We start from the raw sequence: 27,954 nt of genomic DNA, 5'->3' as shown, positions 1-27,954 counted from the left end.
AGGATGCCCTGGAGTTGGAAAAAAATACAAAGAAGAGCAACGAAGCTAATAAGGGGCACGGAGAATCTAAGTTATGAGGAAAGATTAAAATAATTAAAACTATTTAGCCTTGAAAAAAGACGACTAAGGGGGGATATGATTAATTTACATAAATATATTAATGGCACATACAAAAAATATGGTGAAATCCTGTTCCATGTAAAACCCCCTCAAAAAACAAGGGGGCACTCCCTCTGTCTGGAGAAAAAAAGGTTCAACCTGCAGAGGCGACAAGCCTTCTTTACTGTAAGAACTGTGAATCTATGGAATAGCCTACCGCAGCAGATGGTCACAGCAGGGACAGTAGATGGCTTTAAAAAAGGGTTAGATAATTTCCTAGAACAAAAAAGTATTATCTCCTATGTGTAGAAATTTTTCCCTTCCCTTTTCCCGTCCCTTGGTTGAACTTGATGGACATGTGTCTTTTTTCAGCCGTACTAACTATGTAACTATGTAACTATGTAACTATGTAACATTACGAATTATATTCACTTGGGGCTGGTGTTGTTTTATAAAATTTCTTTTGATTCTTTAAATTAAGGTTTTAAGTGGTGGTTGTCTTTGCGATTTTTTTGCTGTTTTTGACGTTCCACTGTGTTCTGTATAAAGCTTAGATTTAACTGCGTTGTCTGTATTCTGACTTCTTTATCATAACGGAGCTATACCAGGCCCTAATACACCCTATGTGATTCCCCAACAGAATCCATAAAACATAAAAGGGCCGATCAGTGCTCCAGCATTTTTTGCAAATCACACTAGCTAGAATCGCAAATGCATGCAACCAATTGGTAAACGTTTGCGGAATCAGGAGATAACACCTTTTCTCCTCCTCTTCTTTTTTGCTCTATTCCTTCTTCTCCTGGTCCAGATAGAACTTCTTCAAGGGGAGGAGGGGGAAGATCTCCACATACTCATCCTTCCCTATATGTTTCCTGACCTCCTGCTTAAGATGGGCACCCAGGGATCCCTCGAAGCAGACATACACAGCCAACTGATCCCCGTTTACCTCATTAGGTGCCTCAGTCTGGACTGAGACCGCAACCGCCTCATGACTCACCAGAAGAGGCTTAACAAGGGAAAATGTGGAAAACCTCCCTCCTACCCAGACTTTACAGGACCGCCCACGCAAAAACTTGGGATGGACCCGCACCCTTCACCAGGGAACTGCCCCACCATGTTCAGCAGGCACCCCACTGAGTCCCCCAGGCATCTACACACGCCTCCTCCTGTGTTACCCCACAGCACCTAGCGGCAGGGGGCGAACCTAACCTAAACAATAATGGCACAGAGCACCAATAGTGATGCTTTGGAAAAGTATCAAAAAACTTTTTTAAATATAGAGGACAAATAACAAAAAGAGTCACACAATAGATATAGCAACATCTCCGGAGTGAAATACACAGGTTGAACACATGCCCATAACAATACGGATACATCTTATTTATAAAGTACAAAGTGCTAAGGAATATATGAAATAAAGATATATACCATATATAATATAAATTGTCTTTGCAATACTGCAGGATGGATAAGGACATGGACAAGAAGCTAAATACAAGTAGTGATGGTACTAGGATAGTTGCAACACATGTTCAAAAGAGTACAGCATATGAAATAACATACCGCAATATATACCCATCTGCATGACATAACCGGGATGGCGCCAACCACGAAGTACGTTTCGGCACAGCCCTCATCTGGGGGTGACAACATCTCCTAACAGGTATAATATAATAATATATATATTATATAATTTATTATTATATAATATCATATAAATTTTGGTGTAATAATAATAATGATACTACAGTAAACTGGAGATGACCGCCCAACAATGCGAATATAACCCCTTAATAACATTACGCCTTTTCACGGCGGTCATTAAAGGGGTTCTCTGGAAAACTTTATGGTCTCTTGTTTACTTGATAAAGGGGTTCTGTTTCCCCTAAACGCATTGTGCCTCAAGAGAACCTCTATCTCTCTTTTTTATGTATGTTTTATTATGATCTATTGTTTTAGACAATGAATTATATATATATTTTTCTCAAAAATGTGTTGGACTCCCTGAAGTATTGCGCCTGGATGTTGTCTCTTTTTTACAATGGATCCCACCTGGTTCCCAATTATTTTATCTACCTGCTCTTACTGAAGATGTCCGCAAAACTAGCATAATGAGATGGTAGATCGGAGAGTGACTGAGGCAGTGGAGGCAAAACAGGGCGGACTCCAGTCAAGGACCTGGGCGTGTAGATGAAGCCAAGGCAGACCCAGTAGAACCGGGTTGATGGCTTTAGGCAGGAATAGGAAGGTGATCTGTTCAGAGTGAAGGACTCCAATTTGTGACGTCAGTGGTTTTATGATAGCCACAATAGGATCGGGCAATGGTAGTCCATTTACAGAAGCAACAGCAAGGGGTCTCTCTAGAAGAACTGTGGGTAGATGTAGTCGGTCCACTAAATCCTGCTGGATGAAATTTCCAGCTGCCCTGGAGTCAAGATAGGCAGAGGAGAAGTGTGATGTCTCTCCCGAGATGATGGTCACAGGAATAGATAATTTGGAAGAGGTTTTGACGTTTGGCATCATCCCACCTAGAGTTGCCTCTCTAGGTGCTGGAGTTTCCCAGCTTTTGTGGACATTGGTGAACGAAACGGCCTTTAAGTCCGCAATACAAACACAGACCTGAACGAGGGTGCCAATCTGTGAAAATGTCTCTCCCCCGAACCTCCTGATCGCGTTCCTGGATCCTCATGTTGACCCAGGTAGCCAACAGGATAAGGGCATCCAGGGTAGGTGGGAGGTCGCGGGCTGCCAGCTCATCCTTGATGTGTGAGGACAGTCCCTGCAAAAAGGTCACTACCAATGCTTCATTGTTTCATGCCAACTTTGCTGCCAGGGTACGGAAGGAGATGGCATGTTCTCCTAATGTGGACGCCCCTTTCTTGAGGGTTAGCAGAGTGGCTGCTGCTGAGGATGTTAGACCCGGCTCCTTGAACACCGCACGAAAAGTCTGTAAGAACAGGGATAAGTCCAAAATTTCTGGCACCTGACGATCCAAGATGGGGTTCGCCCATGCGAGGGACTTGCCAGCGAGGAGGGAAATAATGAACGCTATCTTGGCCTCATCAGAGGAGAAGAGGTGAGCACACAGTCTAAAATGCATGGTACATTGATTGATGAACCCTCTCAGGCTCTAGGATCACTGTCATAGCGAGGAGGAAGAGACAGTGCAACTGTGGATCCGGAACAGACAGGAGAAGTAACGGGCAGTGGAATGGCAGCCGTCTCTCGGGAAGGAACAGGGAGTTGATCCAGTCGGGTGATGATGGAGTTTACAGCCACGAGGAGTTGATCCTGGCGTGCATGTAGGTCACACATATCCGTCCGTATGACCTGAACTGTGGTCTTAGGCTAGCCAGCGGGTTCCATGGCCTGAGCGTACTGTCACGATCTAGGGTCATTAGCTTGACTTTTAACGCATTAAATACACAGTGGAAAGATCCCTTATTTTGCAGCAAGTTATCAGAGTCAAGTTAAAGATGGCTACATCCTTATGTGGATCCACGAGGCCGCTCTGCCATAGCAGGCTCCGGCGCAGATAGGGCTAGGTGTGACAGGTGGCGCCAGTCGAGGTGGATGGCATCAGGGATGGCAGATGACACACAGTTGTGGTGATACAGCAGGCCGTACCACACGACTCAGATACAAGGCAGGCACAGTTAGGAGACAGCACGAGATACAAGAGATAGGATGCAGGGAACGGGAACACTGGGAGCAAGCAGGAAAACCCTAAGGGACCACTTGCAATACAAACATGGGAAAAGTACAAACAACGTTCAAGCAAGGAGTGGGAGGACAGAGTGCTGGGGGTGCACTGGGGTAGGATAGGAAACTTTTAGGAAGTGCGTGCGCTGCCTCTTTAAGGCACTCCTCGCACACTCCAGGAAGGGAAGGTCGCACCAGCCGTGGTCTCTGGGGAGGAGAATTTCGGCAGGTGGCCAGGTAGTGGCGGTCGCATCCATTTGCAGAGGGTGAGCGGCAGCGGTCCGTAGCCATAACACTGAGCTTTTTTTTGGTGCTTTATATATAAACTGAGCTTATTTCTAGCCCCGTCTCTATGCTATACGTATCTATGCTTGAATCTGATATTGTATTTGTACACTAAACTATTGTATTTAGGATTTGTCTTCAATAGCCGGATAATTTGCCATGGCGTGCTATGCAAGTCGCACTGCTCTCCACCCTTCTCACACCCATCCTTGTTCTGCACCATCAGGCATCCAATTCCGCTTCTAGGGCCAGCCGTGGCCACCTGCACCCAACTGTCCCCCTACCCAGGTAGCCAATGATCACCCTGACCAATCTTCATGACCCCCTGACCACACTGTCCAACAAATTTACAGCAAACAGAAGAAAATACGGGCCAGCAATCCTCATGACAATGTGATGACTTTATTAGAAAAACATTTTATAAACCACACGAGATGTTGACTTGATGATACAAGACCGCTTACGCGCTTCGAAAGCCAACTACGTTCTTTGCAAATGTACGCCATCTCCTCCAAACAGTCAATTACATCCCAAGTCCAGTTCCTTGTGCTGCATGATTCATGGACGCCCTATCCGTGGCAATATCCGGGTCCCTTCCATTGCTTCTCGCTTCAGTCCTGTAGGCACAAAAACATTCTGCAAGTATCCATTGTCACCCGTACCTGCAGATTCTGCTTTAATGATGCAACTCACTCAACTCCTTGTCTATTGCATTGTTTACTGATGCCTCTTTTAGATGCGACAGATGTATTTTTTTTTATACTTACCAGCCTTCTTTACAGGCACCATCCCTTTTTATTGGCACCTGATCAATAAGGGGGTCCTGGTCCACCACCATAACACTGCAATACTATACAAAATCTCTTCACTCAATCCCTAATAACCTCCTCTGCCTCTTTTCCCTCTGACAGCTACTCAACCATTCAAGCTGCAACGGCTTCCATAGACATCTCAAAAACTAGACAAGCCTTTCCCCACTTATCGTTCCCAACATTTCCTGGGACAAGTGTGTTTAGGTAGAAATCAACAAACATGTTTCCTGACCCCAAATTTTACCCCCTCTTTCCAGTAAAGGATTGGCTTTTCGGTATCACGCCTCCTCGCTTTTACCTTTTTGCTTTATCCTGCTTAAACATTTTTTTTCAGCACCTTAATTGTCTTGCCCATTAGCCCTTCTATCCCCAACATCAGACCACTCATAATCATCTGACAGATCAGAATCAGACTCAACCAGCTACTGTTGCCTTTTTCTGCTTCTCTTTACATTCCAAACATTGTGCCAGTACTCCATGTTATAAACATTTTGGCAACCCCCAAGATGTCCCTCTCCCATGTTGAGATTATGAGGCCCTCCTGGGATAATGTTGCCCTCACTGACCCAGGAACCCTGCGCAAGGACCCTGGCACTTGGCCCATCATTGTGCCATGTTCCCTCAAATTTTTGCTAGAATGATACCATTGAGGATACCTTGCCTTGCTTCCTTGATGCCAGGATACTTCTTACTTCCAGCCATCGGCTCCAAACAATCCAGTATACTCCAAGTCCAGGTTCTTGTGCTACATGACTTGTAGGGGCTCTATACGTGGCAATATCCCGGCACCTTCCATTGCTTTCCGCTTAAGTGCTGTAAACATAAAAACATTCTGCCAGTGTCCATTATCACCTATGCCTGCAGATCATGACTGTGTAATGCAACTCACTTAAGTCCTTTTCTATTGCATCATAGTGGTACGGCCGCCTCCAGTTTCACACCAAAATATTAGCCCTAATTTAGGCCTATTGAACTTCCAGCCTGTGGCGCCGTGAAATCGAGGTCATTGACGTGCCCCCTAGTTACTACTCTCCCTTCCTGAAGCCATTGTAGATACTTTAACCAGGCCTTGACACATCGCAAATGTTCTTGGCAGACCAAAGCTGTCTAAAATTCCACTACACTACCCTAAGTCCCCTCACCCAATTACCTTACACCTACGTTCAGTCCCAATGTGGCCAGCATTTTGGACAAAGATACCCTAACTTACATTATGCCTATTCCTACCAACTATCCAAAGTTCCCCACTGCTATGCCTTTCTTGGCATTTTGCCCGCTCATCACTTTTTTCAATGTACAGAGCTACTGGTGGGTACTGTATATAGTAACTAATGATGGTCATACCGCATATAGATGAAATATTACTTCAGAGAGTCCCCCTGGCAGCAGGCAGCCGATCATAAGTATTTCTGGAACAAAAAGTATAAACTGTGAAGATATTATGATGTGCGCTTAGTATGGTTCATCATATCAACAAATATATGATCTGCCTATTGACAACCTTGGAGAATTTGTTCCCACAGTCTTGTCATGTGTCTCTATAGGAACATTCTGGATGACATCAGATTATAGAATTTCTATAGGTTGTTATTTGCTATAATACTTACATATATCCAGTGGATCTTCTAGCATGTCGGCTGTCACTGGTGCCACATATTCAGATGTTGTAAATGTCTGTAAAATACATAATGGATTTAATGCACATACATAAAATAGCCCCATATCTGTAATGGATAATAATATATTTACTTTCACATATTTCATTTTCGATCACAGGGCTAGTCCAATGCCCCCCTGCCACATAAATAACACCAGCAGTATAATGGCACATGATAGTTGGAGGACCCTGGTATAGATTTTGTTTTAAGGACCAGGAGCTTATCGTTATTCTCCTATATAATCTTATTCTTAGTGGAAAACTTCTAATTTGTCTTTTGTGGAGTCTTTTGGACTGGAGTAGAGAGAGTAGAAAATGGTAAATTGTGTTTCTGGATTCAACAGACAAAATAATTATTAAATTGATTTTCTGACAGTTTCAAAAACCTTAGTATGAGCCACATATGTCTAAAAATAACAAATAGCCCCTACTAATTTTTAAAATTCCCTGTTGCTCCTGCGCTGGTGGTTTTGTTGTCTTTAGTTACTAGGCCACAGCGGTCATGTCAGTGTGGATGGCATGTCACGTGGCAGCTATTGTGTCACATCCAGGGCCGGCCTTAGGTTTATTGGTGACATGTGCAGTATCTGTGACGTCCTCCCCCTTATGATGCACCATGTGGTTTCCAAATTATTTAATCTTACAGTGCTCAAATAACATCACCCAGTCAATAAACTAGGGATTGAATCTTTCTGGTTTTTTTATATTATAGGGTTGGGCCCTAAATGCCGGATCGGGAGTGTAAGTTGAGGGTGACCAGGCCATCAATGGTGGTAGCGCCCTCTTCAGTATTGACCAGTAATACGCCCTATGCGATCATTTAGAGATACAGTTAATAAAATACACTGACCTTGGACTCTCCTACTGAATTTGTCCGGCTGAATGTAGAACATTATGTGAGGTGAGGTGGAGGGCTCTGCTTAATCTTTGATCTGGCCTCCTGGGACGTGTGGTTATCATTAACTCTTATGAGGAATTAATTCTAGGAGAAAGAAAGTTAATGTATTAGGACAAATCTCAATCAATGGCAACATTTTCATCTAGAACAGAGTCCAGTTCCCCAACCAGTGTAAGATTACCAAAGGGGTAAATAGGGGTCCAGGGATTTGGGGTGACCCACAGCTCTGGGGCTCCATACGCCCCTGAAATTGGACAAACAATAACGGAGCAGGGAGCCATTGGGTTCCTGCCCTGCCATATGATTTCGTAGGCCATGGCCTAATTCAGACATGTAGCCAACGAGGCACCCGGAGTATACTAATGATATCAGAGGCCCAGCATGATGATGTCACTAAATTACTCCGTCTGCGCCAGGCCACTGATTTTGTAGGAAGCAGAATGTCTAACCCGGTTGGTCGTCTATTAGGTGAGTATCATTTTTTATTTTATAGGCGCAAAGGGGGCACTATTAATATGAGGAATAAAAGGACTGAGTCGGGGCTTACAAAAGGGGGCTTCATTACTGTGGGGCCATACAAAAGGGGCATTCTGACCCAGCACATACAAAAAGTGTCATTCTAACTGTGGAGGGTATTGGTGGACACTGCATATAGTAACTAATAATAGACGCACCTTGCATAGATGAAATATTGCTTCAGAGAGGCCCCCTGGCAGCAGGCAGCCGATATTAAGGTGTTCTGGAAAAAACAATAATTGTGTAGTTTTATTTCTCCAGACAGACGTATGCTCAGTATCGATCACCCAACAATGAAGGAAATATACATTGGGGCTCATGTACACAGCAATTTCATGTGGACGGACCTGTATGTGGCGCACAGACTGCAGTACCGGTAATATAGACACTGTGTGCGCTGTGTACTGCCTCCATAGTCCAACAATGTATTAGGAAATTACATAAATAACAAGACCCTCTTTATGTAGCATGTCTATAATAATAATAATATAGAGCTGCAGCAAAATTCCCAGGGTTTACTTTTGCTACATGTGGATAAGGTTTTGAAACTGTAACTATTCACCTGTAACACCTTAGAATTTTGCTGCGCAGCAATTCTGCAGCGTGTGAATTCAGCTTTACGGCGTAGAATATAGTACTCAAATAATGCAATCATACAGTGCCCAAATAACACCACCAGACAGATATTGTCCGCCACACTGTAATGTAATCCATTATTAAGGGAATGTATCTGCACCCTGAGCAGTGCCCTTTATTTTTTTTACATGAAGAGTGGGATTGAGAGTTCAAGCAATGGGTGCCCCAGACATCAAGACCAGTGGCGCCCCATTCAGTAGTGACAGGTGATGCACCCAGTGTAACCGCACAGGTCGCACACCCCTAAGACCGGCCCTGGTTTAACAACATTGGGGAATCTGTTCCCACAGTCTTGTCATGTGTCTCTATAGGAACATTCTGGATGACATCAGGTTATAGAATTTCTATAGGTTGTTATTTGCTATAATACTTACATATATACAGTATATATCCTAGCATGTCGGCTGTCACTGGTGCCACATAATCAGATGTTATAAATGTCTGTAAAATACATAATGGAATAAACATAAAATAAGCCCATATCTAGAATGAATAATAATATATTTACTTTCACACATTTCATTTTCTATCACAGGACGAGTCAGACATTGAACACATTTTGTAATGTTAGTGTAAACCCAGAGAACATAATTATAAGGGTGAAGAGGTTGCAGTCACACCCAGGCCCTGGTGTCCATGACTGGCATTAGGGGGGTCACAATCTGGGCAATTTACAAATGCCAATCCCAAATGCCCCATCTCCTAGAGGAATCCTGATTTTACTTTTCACCCCCTTAACTGCCCTAGACGACCAGATAATTTTAAAATAATCCCTTAACATCCTTAAACCACCAGTGAATTTACACTGAACCCTTTCACTGCCCTAGACCACCAGATAAATAAAAAAAAACTGTATAAAAAGATTTTGTGGTGGGATGGGGGTGGGTGCGAGTCTAATTTGCTTGTTGCCTAGGACCACATTTTCCATAAAACCAGCCTATTGTGTCTGTGGTGTCCAGATTATATATGGTATATGGTGATTGGCGGGACCTGGTATATAGATTTGACATCAAGGCCAAGGAGCTAAACGTTATGTCTCTATATAAACCAAACCTTAAAGGGAAACCATGGAGAAATGTGGAGTTTCTGACTTTCTCTTTTTGTTTTGTGGCGTCTCTGGACACATATAATTTGGATACATGTAATGAATATACTGGGCATGCACCAAGTTTGCTGACAACAAATAAGTTTAGGTGGCAGCTTAGTCTGGATCCATAGTTGACCACATCGGGTTTCCAGGCACTTGGTCTCTTTTCCTAATATATTAGGTTTGTAGCTTGTCAGTAATAAGCACTCAGTACATTTTGCAAGGGACATTTTTTCTATTCTTCCACCCCCAGCATTGAAGTGAGGAATATTAGGAAGTACAACCTTATTTTCTGAGGGACAATTTGAAAAAACTGAAATTGGCTTCTTTGATTTCGGTACCAGAGAAAATATCCATGATTACTAAAAAGCATCCAGCCAGTAAATATGTGATATAACTTGTGTAGAGATACAATAAATATTCGGCACTTACCTTGGACTCTCCTACTTTCTATGCTGGGCATTAATTGGGCGCTCTCCTTATTCTTTGAGCAGCCCTCCTACACCTGGACCTGAGACCATGATAGAGCGCTTCATTGTGCCGTTCCTCTTTTATTACTCCTGGAAATGTAAGCAGAAATTGACAACCGGGTGCTGCTATTTCCTTTTGTCCATAGCCATGGTCTGATACTATACAATCAATGCTGATAGTTTCAGAATGTTTAGGGACATGGCCTATAATTGTTGTATGGTAAAAATGCATTAAAAAAATGCATAAAAAACTGCAATACTTTGTGACAGATACTCTCCGCTCTGCTATAGTGTTCAATAGTATCTGCGTCTTAAAGATGCAGATACTATTAAATGTGGCGTCACTACAACTGTAGCAGCCACAGCGGCTGCTAGCGGCGACACCGGCCATGATGGGCACCCTCATGTCCGCTGTCGCTGCTAGAGACGCCACGCCAGTGAGAGAAGCGCCCTAGCGGAAAGGCAGCTGCTGATTTGCCCGGCTGCTTCTAAAACACAAGCAGTGGAAGGGAGCCAGCGCAGCGCCACGTTCCACCTGCTCGAGGGATGCGCCCTATGTAATGGCACAGGTCTCACACCCCTAAGGCCAGCCCTGGCTACTGCTGAGCCTTATTAGGATAATATACGGTAGCTTTTTAAGACTATTCACAGCCATCTGGTAAATATTTGTTCCTATTTTTCTCCCCTAGCTATTATAGAGGATTTTGTATGAGTCACATCTATGAGTGTGTATTTATGTGATCAGCTGATCCGGCTTGAATCCGATTTGTTCCATCGATTGTTATTTTTTTATGTTTGTATACTTTTAACAAAGATATGTTTTTTTATTTGGAAAAATGATATTCTTTATAGGTGATATATTAGTCTAAAAAATAGTTTTATATATTAGAGATGAGCTTTTTGTACACACATGTAAACTTGTTTAACTGGTTGCCGACACAGGACGAGTATGCTTGTCCTGAGCGGCGAGCACTTCGCGCATTAGGACGAGCATACTCGTCCTGTGTGACAGCCGTCCCTGCGCGTCTGTGCGCGCGATCGAGAGTGGGGCAACGGCTGTAATACACAGCCACGGCCCCGCTCTGACAGCGGAGAGCAGAGAAACATCTTCTCTCCGCTGTTAACCCTTTGAACGCCGCGATGACAGCTGATCGCGGCGTTCAAGGAGAGGGGACTGCACATTGATCGCGTCACAGAAAATAACTGTGATGCGATCAAAGCCCATAACTCGTATGGCCAGACAGCCCAGGGTCCAGTGAAGGACCCCAGGGCTGTCTGAACATATTTCCTGTTGTTCGGGCATACTGAGGTATGCCCTAACAACTGCCTGTGTACGATCAGTAACAGGCTAATGTAATACACAGCCACGGCCCCGCTCTGACAGCGGAGAGGAGAGAAACATCTTCTCTCCGCTGTTAACCCTTTGAACGCCGCGATGACAGCTGATCGCGGCGTTCAAGGAGAGGGGACTGCACATTGATCGCGTCACAGAAAATAACTGTGATGCGATCAAAGCCCATAACTCGTATGGCCAGACAGCCCAGGGTCCAGTGAAGGACCCCAGGGCTGTCTGAACATATTTCCTGTTGTTCGGGCATACTGAGGTATGCCCTAACAACTGCCTGTGTACGATCAGTAACAGGCTAATGTACTGGCATATAGATCTATGCCAGTACATTGCAGTTACAAAATAAAAATCAAAATGATAAATCCCTTTATGGGATTAAAAAAAAAAGTTAAATGAATGTAAAAAAAAAATAATGGTAAATAAATAAATAAAAAGTATATAAAATACACAGAAATACACCTTTTTTATAATAAATCAACTTTTTAAAATATAAGTCCCAAAACATGAAATAATATAGACATATTTGGTATCGCCACGACCGTAACAACCTGTACTACAAATGTATACCATTATTTATGATGATCGGTGTATGGTGTAAAAAAAATAAATATTAAAACTGCTGCACAACTGCTTTTTTTCTGCATTTTAATCTAATTAAAAATGTATAGAAATTAAACGATCATGTATTTGTACCAAAAAATGGTACGTACATAAAGTACAACTCGTCCCGCAAAAAACAAAGTCTCATACAACTACGTCGTACAAAAAATAAAAGCGTTCTGAGCGTCGGGATGCAAAGAGGGAAATGTAAAAAAAATTGCTCTGTCCTCAATGCTAAAATTGGCCGTGTCCTTAAGGGGTTAATAAGCTACAATTATCTAGATGGAAGACAGTCAGAAGAATCACCTCTCCCCAAATTCTCCATTGTAACTTAGAAAATACAAATAATATCTCATTTTAATTAGAATATAATAAAATATGTAAACAGTGAAGATAATATAAATGAGTTCCCTCTACCAACTAAGGCTGTGTTCACATGTGCATTGCTATTTTCGCTGTACTCCTTTATCATAGGAGCAGAACCACTAACAGAGCCTGCAACACAGATGTAAACAAAGTCTTAGCAGAAAAATTAGACGTCATATTGAAAACTGAAAAAGTATAAAATTATAGAGGATCTGACATCTCTCTGGACATGTCTGTTTTAGAAAATACTTGAGAAGTCACATTCCACATTACTGACAGCTTTTTTCTATTGACTTTATCAAACGCCCACGTAAAATGCACCATCGGAACAAACCGCCCGCTTTTTCCATTGAAATCAATGGGCAGATGTTTGGAGGCGTCCAGCCTCTGTATTTTCAGCTATTTTTCGGGGTGTTTACGGCCCGAGAAACGTCTGAAAATAGGCTGTGTGAACATACTGTGTTGTACTAAGTTGTAACTTTAATGAGAAAATATGAAACATTGAAATCTGAATGTAAAATCCACATGTTCAGTTGTTAGTTGCATTAATAGAAACATTGTACTAGAACTTGAACTTTGTCTAAAAAAAAAAAAGCAAACCCAACTCCCGACAATCACCAGAAAAAAATCCTTCTACAATCATATAGTTGTGATGAGGTGTTGGTGTGGTTAAAAATTGCTGCAGTAATGTCCAGTGTGAATCTGGCCTTATATGAGATTTCTAGAGCGTATATATTTCATGTATCTAGTAACATGTAGAATTAATGATAAAATGCTGCATCTTACCTGCCAATCACACAGTCAATCACAGTCCTGGTCCAGATGTCATTGGCAGAAATAGTAGCAAATATGTAATCCAGCTGCACATAGAACCTAACGACTAGTACTGTCTATGACATCATCAGTGACATCATAAATGGCTGCAGTATCAGTTACATCATCGATTATCTCCTACTGCCTGGATAGACTGTCTGTGTATACACTGGATATAGGCGTTACATGGGGCTGCTGTTTTATAAACATGGAAGAAAGATACATGTGTTATTATAGGGGCTACGACTAAGAACATGTAATGTATGAAACGTGTAATCTGTTACTAGATGGATTTTATACTGTTATACAGATGTATCCATCTTTAACTTGACTCTGATATCTTGTTGCAGCGTGATACTTTCTTGATCCCACAGCACTCCGTGTTTCAAGGGTGCGTGAGTAGGCTTCCACGCTAATGTATAAAAAATGGGAACTCAGCACTCCAAGGTATTATGCAATAAGTGATGCTTTATTTCACATATAGCGAAAAGTAGTAATCCAAAAATAATGGCGCCATTATCCAATAGCGACCGAGGTCACAAGCACCGCATATCTGTATCCACGGTCATAATCCGTGTCTAAAGAAGGTCGAATGTGTAGACCGAAACATTAAAAACCTATTTTCTGATTACTACTTTTCGCTATATGTGAAATAAAATATCATTTGTTGCAGCGTGATATCACACAACAAAATCCATTGAAAAAGTCAAGATAAGGGATTGTTTATTTAATGCGTTAAAAGTCAAGGTAAAGATGGCAACATTTGAACTAATAAAGGATACATTTTATTGAATTTCGTTTTAGGCTACATTCACACGACAGTAAAAAACTTCCTTTTTCAGATCAATGATGTTCTATGGGTGTATTCACACGGCCTTTTTTTAACCACCCGTGAATATTGGCCTTCAAAATATAGGACATGTCCTATTTTTGGCCGCTTTCACGGCCAGACGGCCCCCATAGGAGTCAATGAATCAATTTTTAACGGCTGTCAATACATGTAATAGCCGTTAAAAACGGTTCTGTGATATGGGGATTCAAGAGGCAAGGGAACTATTGGCTCCCTTGCTGGCTGTCGGCGGCGCAATGACACATACTCACCGATGCAGCGCCGTCCTCTACAGGTGTGGTCTCTAGTCTCATGGGTCATGCATCGGTGAGTATGTGAGGCATTCAGGCAGACCAAAAATTTTGGATATTGTTGCGCCCACTACAAGGGTATCATGGCGCTAGTACAGGGGACAATGTTGTCAACTGTAGAAAATTTTTCGGGACTGTCCTGAATTTACAGAAAGAGTCCCGGAAGATTACTACAGGGAGGGGGGGTGTGGTGCTTTCTCCGGAGAGGTGTCTGTGTCATCATCTACAGGGGGGCTGTGTGCCATCGTCTACAGGGGGGCTGTGTGCCATCATCTACAAGGGGGCTGTGTGCCATCTACAGGGGGTGGTGTGCCATCATCTACAGGGGGCTGTGTGCCTTCATCTACAGGGGGGCTGTGTGCCATCATCTACAGGGGGCTGTGTGCCATCATCTACAGGGAGGCTGTGTGATCAGTTTTTAATGGCCATTTTTTTTTCACTGTCGTGTGAATGTAGCCTAAGCTCTGGATCGCCTCCATTTTAATGCTCCATAAAGTTACCAGACTATTATCCGCGCACCGAGAGTTTATTGGACACATTGACGGCCTGGTGAGCAGATGAACTTCTTGTTTCTTTGTTTGGATGTAGGAATCCTTATCCTGACTCTGATAACTTGCTGCAGCGTGATAACTTATCACTTAAGTCATTGAAAACCATTGAAAAAGTTAAATTAAAGTTTCTTGACACTGTGTATTCAATGTATTTAACCCCTTTGCGCTCAGCGACGGAATATTACGTCGCAGGGAAAATGCATCGCCATTTTCCAATGACGCGTGCACAAGTTGTGACAGCTGCTGTTTCCGACAGCAGGCTATCACAGCTCAATACGTCGGGACCTGTCGCGATGGTCCCGCTTTCATGATCGCCACTATTGGTCAGTCAGTGAGTAACTGTCCAATAGTGGCGATCGGCCTCTTCACTTCCTCTCCCTGACATCACATCCTGCGGCACCTGCCCTGAACGCCTCTGTTGGAGATAGAAGAAAAAGAGTGAAAAAAAGTGAAAAAAATTGAAAAAAAAACTTTTTTCTGCTTCCCACCTCCCCAATCCACTGCCCAGTCCTGTACCCTTCCTCCTTGTGTTCCCCCCACGTTTTTGGTCAGTTATCTCCTATCACTGACCACTTCTTAGTCTTCAGGACCAATTTCTTGGTCCCTGGGGATTATTTTTTTCTAAACATATAAAATAAAAAAATATATAATTTTTTTTAAAAAAAACAACCTGTTAATTTAGACAATTTAACTGGTTAGTTTAGTATTAGAGTTAGTTAGTGTCAGGGAACCGTCAAAAAGCGTAGTTCGGTATAGCGTCAAGGAATTTAGCGTCAGGAATCCGTCACCGTAGTTAGATCTAGTGTTAGGGGCCCTTCACCATAGTTAGATTTAGCGTCAGGGAAGCTCGGAATAATCTAGATAGTTTTAGTGTCAGGCACCTGTCACTGTAGTTAGGTTTAGTGTTAGGGAAGCTCGGAATAATCTAGTTAGGTTTAGTGTCAGGGAATAGTCGCCGTAGTTAGATTTAGTCTCAGAGAAGTTCAAATATAATCTAGTTAGGTTTAGTGTTAGGAACCCTCGCCCTAGTTAGATTTAATCTCAGGGAAGCCCACTCGTTTTTTAAAAACACCAATTTTTTGGGCTGGTTTAGGTAGCAGCATATGGCTCCTAGTTAGGGAAGCAATCAAACATGTTCCAACGGACATTTAGTGCCGAAGAGGCATATTCATTTCTTGCCTCCGACACTGAGTCGTCGGATGGTGAGACTCTGTTTTATTTATCCACCTCCTCATCCAGTGATGAAGAAGAGTAACCCCCTAGGAGACGCCCCAGGACCACCACTGGAGTTGAAGCCCCCGAGCGAAATTACCCCGCCGCAGTTCAAGCCCCCGAGCGAAGTGACCCCATTTGGACCCCCACACCAGACATTTATGAGCCCCAAATCCCAGAGTACACGGGCAGCTCAGGGATAAAATTTAATACGGCAGGGCTCAGTGAAATGGACTTTTTCAAGTTCTTCTTCACTGATGACTTTATAGATCTTATGGTCTCCCAGACTTAGGCCTCATGCACACGACCGTGTTTTTGCGGCCACAATTCCCACGAAAATCCACGGGAGAATTGCGGCCCCATTCTTTTCTATGGGGCCGTGCACACGACCGTAGTTTTTGCGGTCCGTGCACGGCCCGGTAGCCCGGACCACAGAAAGAACGGGCATGTCTTATTACGGCCCGCGATTTGCGGGCGGCCTGCGGCTGACAGTCCGCTGACAGTCCGCAGCCGGCCGACCCTAAAATCACGTCCGTGCACACGGCTACGGTCGTGTGCATGAGGCCTAATTTATATGCTCAACAGTATATTACTAAGAACCCCACATCATTTTATGCCCAATCTCATAGGTGGACCCCTGTAGATGCAGCAGAGTTGGGTAAGTTCTGGGGACTTCACTTGAACATGGGGCTTCTGAAAAAGCCATCCATTAGGACCTACTGTAGCACGGACATCTTATACCACACCCAGATGTACCGTATCGCCATGTCCAGGATGCGTTATGAGGCAATACTTCGCTTCTTACATTATACGGATAATGAGCAGTGCCCACCCCGAGAGGACAAGAGAGATGTCCTTGTATTAACAACAATACATGGCCACACCAGTACCCATGTACCTGTACGAGGTACCAGTACAGAGATCCCCAAACCAGACTGCATCCTGGACTACAATAGGTACATGGGAGGGGTTGACTTGTCAGATCAAGTCCTGAAGCCCTACAGCGCCATGCGGAAATCGAGGTTGTGTTATAAGAAGCTGGCCGTGCACATCATACAGATGGCATTGTACAATGCGTACGTGCTACGTCAATGTGCAGGCCAGAGGGGAACTTTCCTGGAATTTCATGAGGTGGTTATCAAGAATCTAATCTTTAGGGACCAAGACGAGGGAGCACCCAGTACTTCTGGAAGCGAGGCCACACGCATCGTACCAGGGCAACACTTTCCAGGAGAAGTTCCCCAAACTGGCAAGAAGGGAAAAAGTCAAAAGAGGTGCAGAGTCTGCTTAAAGAGGGGGATAGGGAGGCAAACAATATACCAATGCGACACGTGTCCCGAAAAACCAGGGCTCTGTATGAAAGATTGTTTTCAAATTTATCATACATCCCTTAATTTTTAATTTACCCTATGGATACACTCCGCACAGCTTATCCCCCTCATCTTTCCCTTCTGAGCCCTGCCGTGTGCCCAGGCAGCTAATAACAGCCACATGTAGGGTATTGCCGTACCCGGGAGAACCCACATTACAGCTTATGGGGTGTATACCTCCGGTGGCACATGCTGGACACCATATCGGACACTGACATGCCATATATATATATAAAATTGCAAATCTCACTCTGCACCATCTGCTGCGCATTATCTTTTACACAGTACCTGTGGGGTCAAAATGCTCACTACACCTCTAGATGAATGTCTTAAGGCGTGTAGTTTTTAAAATGGGGTCACTTCTCGGGGGTTTCAACTGTACTGATACCTCAGGGGCTTCTGCATACATGACTTGGCCCCAGAAAAGCTCCAGTTGGCCAAATGTTGGTCCTTTCCTTCTGAGCCCTGCCGTGTGCCCAGGCAGCTAATAACAGCCACATGTAGGGTATTGCCGTACCCGGGAGAACCCACATTACAGCTTATGGGGTGTATATCTCCGGTGGCACATGCTGGACACCATATCGGACACTGACATGCCATATATATATATATAAAATTGCACATCTCACTCTGCACCATCTGCTGCGCATTATCTTTTACACAGTACCTGTGGGGTCAAAATGCTCACTACACCTCTAGATGAATGTCTTAAGGGGTGTAGTTTTTAAAATGGGGTCACTTCTCGGGGGTTTCAACTGTACTGATACCTCAGGGGCTTCTGCATACATGACTTGGCACCAGAAAAGCTCCAGTTGGCCAAATGGTGGTCCTTTCCTTCTGAGCTCTGCCATGTGCCCAGGCAGCTAATAACAGCCACATGTAGGGTATTGCCGTACCCGGGAGAACCCACATTACAGCTTATGGGGTGTATATCTCCGGTGGCACATGCTGGACACCATATCGGACACTGACATGGCATATATATATATAGAAAATTGCAAATCTCACTTTGCACCATCTGCTGCGAATTATCTTTTACACAGTACCTGTGGGGTCAAAATGCTCACTACACCTCTAGATGACCGTCTTAAGGGGTGTAGTTTTTAAAATGGGGTCACTTCTCGGGGGTTTCAACTGTACTGGTACCTCAGGGGCTTCTGCATACATGACTTAGCACCAGAAAAGCTCCAGTAGGCCAAATGGTTGTCCTTTCCTTCTGAGCCCTGTCGGGTCACCCAGACAATTTTGTGTTTTCCATGAAAACTCACACTTATATTTATCAAATGAGTTGCAAAATGACTAGACAATATAGTCAAGACATTGAAAAGGTTAGAAATAATGATTTTTATTTCAAATAATAATTTTCTCCTTCAAACTTTGCTTTCGTCAAAGAATGCTCCATTTGCATCAATTACAGCATTGCAGACCTTTGGCATTCTAGCTGTTAATTTGCTGAGGTAATCGGGACAAATTTCACCCCATGCTTCCAGAAGCCCCTCCCACAAGTTGGATTGGCTTGATGGGCACTTCTTGCGTACCATACGGTCAAGCTGCTCCCACAACAGCTCTATGGGGTTGAGATCTGGTGACTGCTGCCTGCTTCTTCCCTAAATAGTTCTTGCATAACTTGGAGGTGTGCTTTGGGTCATTGTCCTGTTGTAGGATGAAATTGGCTCCAATCAAGCGCTGTCCACAGGGTATGGCATGGCGTTGCAAAATGGAGTGATAGCCTTCCTTATTCAAAATCCCCTTTACCTTGTACAAATCTCCCACTGTACCAGCACCAAAGCAACCCCAGACCATCACATTACCTCCACCATGCTTGGCAGATGGCGTCAGGCACTCTTCCAGCATCTTTTCAGTTGTTCTGCGTCTCACAAATTTTCTTCTGTGTGATCCAAACACCTTAAACTTCGATTCGTCTGTCCATAACACTTTTTTCCAATCTTCCTCTGTCAAATGTCTGTGTGCTTTTGCCCATATTAATCTTTTCCTTTTATTAGCCAGTCTCAGATATGTCTTTTTCTTTGCCACTCTGCCCTGAAGGCAAGCATCCCGGAGTCGCCTCTTCAGTGTAGACATTGACACTGGCGTTTTGCGGGTACTATTTAATGAAGCTGCCAGTTGAGGACCTGTGAGGCGTCTATTTCTCAAAGTAGAGACTCTAATGTACTTGTCTTGTTGCTCAGTTGTGCAGCGGGGCCTCCCACTTCTCTTTCTACTCTGGTTAGAGCCTGTTTGTGCTGTCCTCTGAAGGGAGTAGTACACACCTTTGTAGGAAATCTTCAGTTTCTTGGCAATTTCTTGCATGGAGTAGCCTTCATTTCTAAGAACAAGAATAGACTGTCGAGTTTCACATGAAAGCTCTCTTTTTCTAGCCATTTTGAGAGTTTAATCGAACCCACAAATGTAATGCTCCATATTCTCAACTAGCTCAAAGGAAGGGAAGTTTTATAGCTCCTCTAAACAGCAAAACTGTTTACAGCGGTGCTAACATAATTGCACAAGGGTTTTCAAGTGTTTTCTAATCATCCATTAGCCTTCTAACACAGTTAGCAAACACAATGTACCATTAGAACACTGGAGTGATGGTTGCTGGAAATGGGCCTCTATACACCTATGTAGATATTGCATTAAAAAACAGACGTTTGCAGCTAGAATAGTCATTTACCACATTAACAATGTATAGAGTGTATTTCTGATTAATTTAATGTTATCTTCATTGAAAAAAAACTGTGCTTTTCTTTAAAAAATAAGGAAATTTCTAAGTGACCCTAAACTTTTGAACGGTAGTGTATATATAATTCATTGTCTAAAACAATAGATCATAATAAAACACACATATAAAAGAGAGATAGAGGGTCTCTTGAGGTACAACGGGTTTAGGGGAAACAGAACCCCTTTATCAAGTAAACATGAGACCATAGCCTTTAACCCCTTCCCCCTGCTTGCATTCTGGGCCCTAATGACCAAGCCATTTTTTACGTTTTTCCATTGTCAAATTCAAAGAGCTATAACTGTTTTATTTGTGTGTCGACATAGCTGTATAAGGTCTTGTTTTTTGCGGGACAAGTTGTACTTTTTAATAGCACCATTTTGGGGTACATATAATTTATTCATTAACTTTTATTAACTTTTTTTTGGGGGGGGATATAAGAAAACCTGAAATTTTACCACTCTTTTTTTGGACCCTAAATCTACGTAGTTTACCGTGTGGTATAAATAACACAATAACTTTATTCAGCGGGTTGTTACGATTGCAAAGATACCAAACTTGTATAGATTTGGTATGTTTTACTACTTACACAGTAAAAACACTTTTTTTTCAAAATTATTTGTTCTTGCGTCTCCATATTTGGAGAGCCATAACTATTTTATTGTTCCACAGATGCAGTTGTATGAGAGCTTGTTTTTGCGGGACGACTTGTAGTTTTTATTTGTACCATTTAAGAGTAGATGCGAGTTTTTGATCACTTTTGATCACATTTTTTTAAGTCATGATTAACAGAAAACAACAATTTTTCCATTGTTTTTTATTTTATTTTTTACGGCGTTCACCGTTCGGGTTAAATAACTTATCAGCTTTATAGTCGGGGTCTTTACGGACGCGGCGATACCAAATATGTGTAACTTTTTTGCTTTATTGTGTTTTTTTAATAGTAAAGCATTTTGTAAGGAGAAAAAGATGGTTTTTCATATATTTTTTTCCACACTAGGGGACTTTAATATGCGATCATCCAATCGCTATTATAATACACTGCAATACTTTTGTAATACTTTTGTATTGCCGTGTATTACTGTCTGTCCGATTAAAATGGACAGGCTCCTGCTAGGACATGCCTCTGGCATAGCCTAGCAGGCATTCACTACAGGCAGACCTGGGGGCCTTTATTAGACCCCCGGCTGCCATCTGAGACACAGACACTCGGCGATCCCATCGCCGGGTGTTGGTGGGATGAGAGGGAGCTCCCTCCCTCTTTCCAAAACCACTCAGATGCGGTCCACGCTATTCAGCACCGCATCTGAAGGGTTAAACGGGTGAGATCGATACTAATATCGATCTCACCCGGTCGAGCAGGGATGCCCCCAGAGAGCAGAGAGATTTGACAGTTCCCTGGTCTGTTTACTTTATTCTGATGCAGCGCCGTGGAATGGCGGTGCTGTAGAATAAAGCCAACTAATGACCGTGGCGAAAAGGCTTATCGGCAGTCATTAAGGGGTTAATGACCGCCGTAAAAAGGCATATTGTCATTAAGGGGTAATATTCGCAGTGTTGGGCGGTCATCTCCAGTTTACTGTAGTATCAATTTTATTATTACACCGAAATTTATATTATATTATATTATATAATAATATATTATATAATATATATATTATTATATTATACCTGTTAGGAGATTATGTCACCCCCAGACGAAGGCTGTGCCGAAACGTGCGTCGTGGTTGGCGCCATCCCGGTTGTGTCATACAGATGGTTATATATTGCGGCTTGTTATTTCATATGCTGTACTCTTTTGAACATGTGTTGCAACTATCCTAGGACCATCACTACTTGTATTTAGCTTCTTGTCCATGTCCTTATCCATCCTGCAGTATTGCAAAGACAATTTATATTATATATGGTATATATCTTTATTTAATATATTGCTTAGCACTTTGCACTTTATAAATAAGATGTATCAGTATTGTTATGGGCATGTGTTCACCCTGTGTATTTCACTTCCGGAGATGTTGCTATATCTATTGTGTGACTCTTTTTATAGATTTGTCCTCTATATTTAATAACGTTTTTTGATACTTTTCAAAAGCATCACTATTGGTGCTTTGTGCCATCACTGTTTAGGTCAGGTTCGCCCCCTGCCGCTAGGGGCTGTGGGGTAACACAGGCGGAGTCGTATGTAGATGCCTGAGGGACTCAGTGGGGTGCCTGCTGAACATGGTGGGGCGGTTCCCTGGTGAAGGGTGCGGGTCCATCCCAGGTTTTCGCGTGGGCGGTCCTGTAAAGTCTGGGTAGGAGGGCGGTTTTTCCACATTTTCCCTTGTTAACCCTCTTCTGGTGAGTCATGAGGCGGTTGCGGTCTCAGTCCAGACTGAGGCACCTAATTATGTAAACGGGGATCAGTTGGCTGTGTATGTCTGCTTCGAGGGATCGGAGCCCATCTTAAGCAGGAGGTCAGGAAACGTATAGGGAAGGATGAGTATGTGGAGATGTTCTCCCTCCTCCCCTTGGAGAAGTTCTATCTGGATCAGGGGAAGAGGGACTAGAGCAAAAAAGAAGGACGAGGAGAAAAGGCGTTATCTCCTGATTCCGCAAATGTTTACCAATTGGTTAATATGGTAAATGTTTGCATTTGTGATTCCAGCTAGTGTGATTTGGGAAAAGACGCCGGAGCACTACTCGGCCCTTTTATGTTTTATAGATTCTATTGCGGAAGCACATAGGGTGTATGAGGGCCTGGTATGGCTCTGTTATGATAAAGAAGTCACAGTACAGACAACGCAGCTGACACTAAGCTTTATGCAGAACATAGTGGAATGTCAAAAACAGCAAAAAAAATCAAGGGAATCAAAAGAAATTTAATAAAACAACACCAGTCCCAAGTGAATATAATTTGTAATGTTGTAGGGGGTAAGGGAATGATAATGCTGGTAACTCAATCTGTTATACTCTACTTAAACCCTGCCCACCACTGCAGGATAGCTGCTCTGATAACAGCAATCCAACACTCGAGCCTACAGTACCTATTATACGCTAGATCCACCCGAATAATTATTAGTGGGACCAAAGAAATGGTGACCAAAAACATCCAATTCCAATGCCATTCCCTATGTCTGAAGGTTGTAGTTCATAAGGGAAACAAATATAGTTACTGGCCATACCAATCAGATCCTGAGTATACAGTAGTAGACGTGTGAGATAATTGTTGTTTGGGTAAATATACGTTTCAAAGATAAGGAACAGTACAGAAGGTTGTATTGATCATGACAATAATTATATATTTAGATATTCCAAAAAGTAGGACCAGTACAAAATAAAGTTGCACTGATCACAGCAATAGTACTTGTATGTCCCCGGTGTAGAAAGAAGTCAGCCGCATAGTTTAGCTGGCCACCCGATGTCAGTCAATAATGGTGCAGGGGATAGAGGAGTATTCCCTGCACATAATACAAATAGCATCTGATGTCATAAAGTACTGCCCCGGATGTGATGATGAGCGGTACCATTGCACGGTGCAGATGTCTATCAAGCATGTGTCACTGGTGGGAGTATCACGTGTCTCCCATGATACGAACGCCCAGAGTGTAGTCCATGAGGCTTCTCATGACATGAACTGCCAACGTGTGTCAACAGATAGGGAACCAATAAGTGTGTCAGATGCCGGATACCACATCATCGGTAGCTGTGTATTATATCTGTAGAGACCTGACCACAAATGTATTAACTCTAGGCACTCTCAGGAGTTTTCAGTGGTGGTCCTCTCTGTGATTTTTTTTTGCTGTTTTTACCTTCCACTGTGTTCTGTAGTCAGCGTACTGACAGCCCCATGATAAAATCACAGCGTACTTATGGAGTGACAGAGGGAGCCGCCTCCCACTGTCTACCCACTTAAATGCTGCGGTTGCCATTGACTGCACCATCTAAGAGGTTAAATGGTCAAGATCAGAGGTTTCAATCACAGCCGGGCTCCTCCTGTGCCCACACAATCACCATGATGGAATAGTACGTCACGGTGGCCCTATGTAAAGCAATCCATGACGTACATTTATTTTATGGAGGCTTAAGGGGTTAATTTTATGGTTGAACTGTGTATAATCATCAAGGGCTTAATAATAGGAGTTGCAGAGGTAAAAGCCTCACTGGTGCCTTGCTACCTAAGGGGCCCCAAAACAAGACACTTGAATTATAAATGGAGCACAGTCTAGAAAAATAGTTGCCTATTGGTACAGTGTCTGTAGTGTCCGGAATAAAAAGAATACGTTGTTTGAAGGTAAAGTTGTTATGATGAGACGACCCCTTTAAATACATAAGTGACAGTTTTACACAATGAATTTAAGTGACACTATTAATATAATTGTTCTGCAATATGTCAGCTTCTATGTACAGATATAGTGATCTTTAACTTGACTTTAACCCCTTCCCGACATTTGTCGTAAGTATACGTCATGGAAAGCCAGTGCTTCCCGCAAAATGTTGTATACTTACGACAAATGTTTGGCACCGGATCATCGCCGGATCTTAGCGGTATCTTACAGCTGACATCCGGCTGTAATTGCGTGGAACGAAATTAGCTTCGATCCCTGCCATTAACCCCTTCAATGCAGCGTTCAAACGTGATCGCTACATTTAAGCTGTTTGTAGCTCATTAGAACCCCAGCAATGAAATTGCCGGGGTTCCGGTGGCTGCAATGGCAACCGGAGAGCTAATACTGGCCTCCCGATTTGCCTAGCACGGAAGCCCATCAAGATCCTTCCGGCGGCGGAGCCTGATCGGCTTCCGTAGCCGCCGGCAAGATGGTGCCGGCTCAGGAGCTGATCCAGCATCATCAGCAGTGGAAGTCAGCTGTATGTTACAGCTGACATCCACCTGTAACGGCAGGAACCGGAGCTAGCTCCGATCCCTGACATTAACCCCTTCGATGCAGCAATCGAAAGCGATTGCTGCATCGTAGCGGTTACTAGCAGATTGCCAGCCCTGACAGGCAATCGGGACTGGTGACTGCTGCTATGGCAAAAGGAGACACAATGGCCTCCTGCTCTACCATTACGGAAGCTGATTAGGCCCCGCCGGGAGGCGAAGCCTAACCGGCTTTCTGTCAGTGAATAACTGACAGATCTAACACATTGCACTACGTAGGTAATGCAATGTATTAGAAAAAAAACATCAGACAGTTGGAACTTCAAGTCCCCTAGTGGGACTTGAAAAAAAGTGTAAAAAAAAAGTATTAAAAAAGTGTAAAAAAAAGTGAAAAAAATAAAAGTTTGAGAACAATAAAAGTTTCAAGTAATAAAATAAAACACAATCGCCCTTTTTCCCTTATCAAGTCCTTTATTATTGAAAAATAACAATAAACCATACGTATTTGGCATCACCGCGACCGTAACGACCTGAGGTTTTAAAATATTATATTATTTATTGCACGCGGTGAACGGCGTAAAAAAAAACGTAAAAAACTATATCAGAGTTTCTGTTTTTTGGTTACTTTGCCCTACAAATATTGGAATAAAAAGTGATCAAAAAGTCGCACCTATCCAAAAATGGTACCTATAAAAACTATCGCTTGTCTTGCAAAAAACAAGCCCTCATACAGCTCCATCGAGAAACAAATTAAAAGTTATGGTTCTCACAACTTGGCGACAGAAAAAATACATTCTTTTTACAAAAGTAATTTTATTGTGCAAAAAGTTGTAAAATATAAAAAAGTTCTATAAATTAGGTATCGCCGGAATCGTATTGACCCGCAGAATAACGTGAACATCTAGTTTATAACACATGGTGTATAAAAAAAAACTAAAAAAAAATGATGGCAGAATTGCGTTTTTTTGTTTACCTGGCTTCCCAAAAAATAGAAGAAAAGGTGATCAAAAAGTCGCATGTACCCCAAAATGGTACCAATAATCGCTACAGCTCGTCCCGCATATAAAAGCCCTCATACCACTATGTCTTTGAAAAAATAAAATTAATTAAGGCTCCAATAAGTCAGGAAATAAAAAATATGAAGTTGTGCCGGCCCGAGGGGATCATTTCTTCTGTTTCAAGAGGCGATTTATCAAGGACTTAAAATTAGGGAACCAGGAAAGGGAGGGCCCAAACATATCTGCTGGAATCGAGGGCGCCCGTATTATACCAGGACAACACTTTCCCAGCAAAATTCCCCAAACTGCAAAGGTGCGGAGTGTGGACCAAAAGGGGCATAAAAAAGGCCGCCATATATAAATGCAACACCGGCCTGTGCAGAAAGGATTGTGTCACAGCGTAACACACATCTATGGATTATTTTATTGTTTTCTTTACCCCATTATTATGCCACCTGACTATGCCCCTGATGTCCTCTGCCCAGCTTACATGTACCCCCACATTATAAATGGAAACACCAGCAATAATCAAACAAATCTACTACCAAGCAAAATCCGCTCTCCAAAAGGCAAATGGCGCTCCCTCCGCTCCGAACCCTACAGTGTGCCCAAACAGCAGTTTCCTTCCACATATATGGCATCGTCATACCCGGGAGAACCCTTTTAACAATTTTTGGGGTGTGTGTCTCCAGTGGCATAATCTGAGTATGACATATTTGCCACTGAAATGGCATATCTAGGGAAAAATATAAATTTTTAATATGCACCATCCGCAGTGCAATCATTTATGGAAAAGACCTGTGGGGTGAAAATGCTCACTACACCCCTTAATAAATGCCTTGAGGGGTGTAGTTTCCAAATGGGGTCACTTCTCAGGGGTTTCTTTTTATTATTTCACATCTGAGCCTCTGCAATTGTCAACCAATACTTTGTAAATGGCCAAATTAGGCCTCAATTTTACATGGTACGCCTTCACTCATAAGCCTGGTCGAATGTCCAGGCAAAAGATTAGTGCCCCATCCATGTAGGGTGTTTCTAAAACCGAGAAACACCGCATAATAATTAGAGAGCATGTCTTGTTATGGTGGCACAAGCTGGGCACCACATATTGGCATATCTATGGAAAAAAATCCCATTTTCACTCTGCAACATCGAGTGCACACTAATTTCTACAAAACATCTGCAGGGTTAAAATGCTTACTACACCCCTAGGTAAATGCATTGAGGGGTAGTTTCCAAAATTGGGTCACTTCTGGGGGGTTTCTACTGTTTTTGGCCCACAGGCGCCCAGAGACCAATACAGCAACATCTGCACTCCAAATGGCCCTCCTTCCCTTCTGAGCCCTGCCGTGTGCCCAAACAGAAGTTTATGACCACATATGGGGTATTGCCGTACTTGGGAGAAATTGCTTTACAAATGTTGGGTTCTTTTTTTCCTTTATTTGCTGAGAAAATGAAAAATTTTGCGCTAAAGCCACGTCTTATTGAAGAAAAAGGATTGTTGTTTTTTTCACTGCCCAATTCTAATAAATTCTAAGAAACATCTGTGGTGTGAAAATGCTTACTACACCCCTAGATGAATTCCTCAAGAGGTGTAGTTTCCTAAATGGGTTCACTTTATGGGCGTTTTCATTGTTTTGTCCCCTCAGGGGCTCTGCAAATGCGACCTGGCCTCCGCAAACCATTCCTGCTAAATGTGATCTCCAAAAGCCAAATAGCGCTATTTCCCTTCTAAGCCCTGCCCTGTGTCCAAACAGCCGGTTATTACCACATGTGGGGTATTGTTTTACTCGGGAGAAATTGCTTTACAAATTTTG

Source organism: Rhinoderma darwinii, chromosome 4 (genome assembly GCF_050947455.1).
Source record: "Rhinoderma darwinii isolate aRhiDar2 chromosome 4, aRhiDar2.hap1, whole genome shotgun sequence".
NCBI classification, from domain to species: Eukaryota; Metazoa; Chordata; class Amphibia; order Anura; family Rhinodermatidae; genus Rhinoderma; species Rhinoderma darwinii.
The sequence above is the reverse complement of the archived record's forward strand: the minus strand, read 5'-3'. Positions refer to the sequence as shown.